Genomic DNA, 3,526 nt, shown 5'->3' with positions numbered 1-3,526 from the left:
TCTCTCTCTCTCTCTCTCTCTGCTCGTCAGCCTCTTCTTCCTATTTTCTTCAGAAGTGGAAAGAAAGATGGATTGCCGAAGGCGTGTTTACCTAGCTGAGTGTTATGGCTGTATGTTTGAAGGGAGGAGATGGGAAGTATAGTGTTTGGATTCGTTGTTTGTATACAGACCTTCATGTGACAGAGAGAGAGAGAGAGAGAGAGAGAGAGAGAGAGAAAATTTCATATAATACTAATACCATAGCTATTAAAGATCTTGAACTTTTTTATATGGAATGTTTCGGAAAACATGATTTTAAAAGATATCTTTAACACGTGCAAGGACCGAATGTCATTTTCTTATTTACATCCGCATAGTTTTTCGTGGATGGCGGTGATCGATATTTATAATACTTTTAAAGATGGAGTGTGGCTCTAAAACTCATTCATTAATCTCCACTTTTTTTGCGACGTGGCATGCTGAATAACTCAGGAAGTCATTGAACAAAAAGATCAAAAGTTTTGCATTTAGAATGAAGGCGGTTTATATAGCGCCCAGTGGAATCATCATATTAACTAGAACCACAATGTATTTTTTTCAGAATGAATGCAATTTCAACAAAATATGTTGCTTAACTATATTGTTTCTTTTCAGATTGCTCGAGAGATTGAGGTCCACCGACATTTGAGGCATCGCCATGTTGTCCGTTTCCATCATTACTTCGAGGATGACACCAACGTTTACATCATCCTGGAGAATTGTGCAAGGAGGGTGAGTACTCGGTATTTTGGCCTTAATGCTTTAAACATTCTCCCCCTCCCCTTTTCAGCCTCAAACTTTTCCCTGTCATTCTCTTCCTGAAGCAGCGTTTCTTCTTGGGAAAATTGAGTCTTCCTTGAAGATTTACTGCATATTCCGTTTACTCGCCCAGGAACCAAACTTTTTCTTCCACACTTTATCCCATAAATCTTTTCGCAAAATATCTTTTTATTGGAAATATTTCTGGGAGTGTGTGTATGTGGAGAGAGAGAGAGAGAGAGAGAGAGAGAGAGAGAGAGAGAGAGACCTAAGGCACATAACTCATATCGTTAAGTCTCTCATTTTATGTGAATGATGATAAAAAGTTATTGTGAACGTTTCCTCTCGTAAAATGCTGTCTGACTATGAAGGGAAAATAGATTCTAAAAACTCTTTAGCTTTTGCTATGGCTGAAACGATGCCTTCGAATTTTGTAGTACTGATCTCACTTGACATAACTATTTCTCCTGTGAGGCATATCTCCTTTGATCATTTCCCGGGCGTCAAATGTTCGTTGCCTTTGCTTTTATGCCTTGATTTATGGGATTGACACTGTACCATTGGAACCCCTCTGGCACTGTCAGACGCGATTGGATCGGCCAAGGAAGGGCTATAGGGCTGTAACCGAAGGGTAAGGGGATAGGACGAGGATTTTCAGCCAGGACTTCATGTGGAGTTGTGTTCCCTTCATTTGCATATTTCGTCAAGGAGGAGGTAAGTGGAGGTTAAGATTGTTTTTTTTTATCGATCTTATCCGTTTCGTTATATTTGGGTTATTTTAAGTGACCCTTCATAAATAATTCTCTCTCTCTCTCTCTCTCTCTCTCCTCTCTCATCTCTCTCTCTCTCTCTCTGAGATAATTGGCATTAGTAAAAATCAAAAATTGAGTTTGGGGATGTGTTTAATACGTTTCCGATGAAAATATTTCCGATGAGAAATGTTATAATGTACCAAAAGGCCATTCGTTGTTCAAGCAAACAGGTGGGCCAGTGGGGGGTTAATCATTACGGAGAACACTGTATGAATAAGAATTGTATACCTTTGAAACTGTATGTAATGTAGATTGTATATCATGGAGTAAACAAATGGTAAAAGACGCGTGCCTTTTGGGGAATCGGTATCTTTGGCCGGTCTTGGGCTAAGGGAGGCATTTTTGGTGTTCCCGGGTCTTGCTCTCTTTGGGAGGGCTATTGACGAACAAGGAAAGTCGGCGGATGGAATGTAACAGAGGCAAGTCACGACTTACCTAGGGCAACCTTGCTTTAACCGGAGAGGTCAGGGAGCTCGCATGAGAAGATTCATGTAAGAAAATATAATTGTCATTCATGCTCATAATATCAATAGAGTTTATGTTAAAGATGAATTTTTTTCCACTCGCAACAAGAATAGTACTTCATTTTCTTAGTGCTGTTGAACTTTGAAAGGTAGGCGAGGGAGATCTGTTTCATTTGTTTTCGAGGTTTTTCTTGCGTATCGTCCTCTGGTTATACCCATCCGAGGTTCATTAACATACAAGTAGGGTGACGTAGCGGTAGCTGAGAAGCAAACCCGTTAACAGAGTTCACGAGAAGGGACGGGCTTGGCGAAAGGGCGCCAGGTTGTCATTACATCCCTTTGATGGCTCTAATTAGCTTGTGCAGCGACCGGCATATCGGGAAGACACAGCACTCCAGTGCTGGATTATGATTACACTAAAACAACTGATTTTTTTTTTTTTCATTTGTTTAAGGGTTTATAATAGACAGTGGAGTAGTGGGATATGTAGATTGCTTTCGGAAAATCAAAACGGTATCTGGTGATTTTAATAAGATCTTTATGTCAAAGTATCTAAGATGCAGAAAAGTATTTGAAGGGGAACTAAGGTATTAAGAAATTATTTTAACGCCAAAAGCAGATTCGTCTTCTGGAGAGACAGGAGTATGTTAACGTATAATTTCCAAATTAAATGTGTATCTTGAATACTGTATACCAAGCAATACTTGCCTCTATTTGATTCCAAATTTCGTTCTTCCCATTTGCTTTTGTTATCGGTGGTACGATCTGGAAGGTTGTATAGGGTCAATGGATAAAGACGCTCAGGTATTGTGAAGGCAATTTTTGTGTGAACTTTGATGGATGACCAACATGTGTTGTGCGGTGGAGTCACTTGGGGAACCTTATAGGCTTGGGTATTGTAGGAAATGGAAATGAGATGGGAAATGAAAGGCTGTGTGGTTGGAAGTCATTTCGCTGATTGGAATCTCTCTCTCTCTCTCTCTCTCTCTCTCTCTCTCTCTCTCTCTCAGAAATTTTCAACTTACTCAGTTGACGGATTTACATGTAGATTTTTTGGAATACGCCTAGTGTGATCTTATGTGTAGACCACGGCAATTTCTGGTAGTTAAATCTTTTTCTAGAATGACTGAAATGGTAAAGAACTCTGAATTTTTATGTTTTTATTTGAATAGAATGTTTTGCTGTTCCCGAATGCTACGTAAATTTGGGATATTATTATTCTTTAGTGCTAAGATATAAAGTATCTTGGACTTCCAACTATCCTGTGCTGCATACAATTTTCTAGATGCAAATGATTTTATCCAATTAAAGTCTTGCATATCTTACGTGACGATTGATTGTTAAGTAGGTAAACCATCTCTTTAAGTTGCTTGCGTGTTGGTGCTTATAGTATTTGAAGATCTCTGAATTTAGGATCACCTTTTTTGGTTGTTTAATCTTGATCGTTATACATAAAACAGAGAGAGAGAGAGA

At 39.0% G+C, this 3,526-nt stretch overlaps 1 protein-coding gene across 1 annotated transcript in view; it reads left to right on the top strand.

Moving 5' to 3' along the window:
* The first annotated feature begins 628 nt into the window (after positions 1 to 628).
* The window catches only part of LOC137640030 (serine/threonine-protein kinase PLK2-like), a 51,444-nt gene continuing 48,546 nt past the window's right edge, over positions 629 to 3,526 (top strand). Inside the window, exon 1 of the mRNA XM_068372398.1 lies at positions 629 to 750. The gene's annotated coding sequence lies outside the window, so the exon portion shown is untranslated. The remainder of the gene's footprint in view (positions 751 to 3,526) is intronic.

The sequence above is a fragment of the Palaemon carinicauda genome, chromosome 4, assembly GCF_036898095.1.
Source record: "Palaemon carinicauda isolate YSFRI2023 chromosome 4, ASM3689809v2, whole genome shotgun sequence".
NCBI classification, from domain to species: domain Eukaryota; kingdom Metazoa; phylum Arthropoda; class Malacostraca; order Decapoda; family Palaemonidae; genus Palaemon; species Palaemon carinicauda.
The sequence above is the reverse complement of the archived record's forward strand: the minus strand, read 5'-3'. Positions and strand labels throughout refer to the sequence as shown.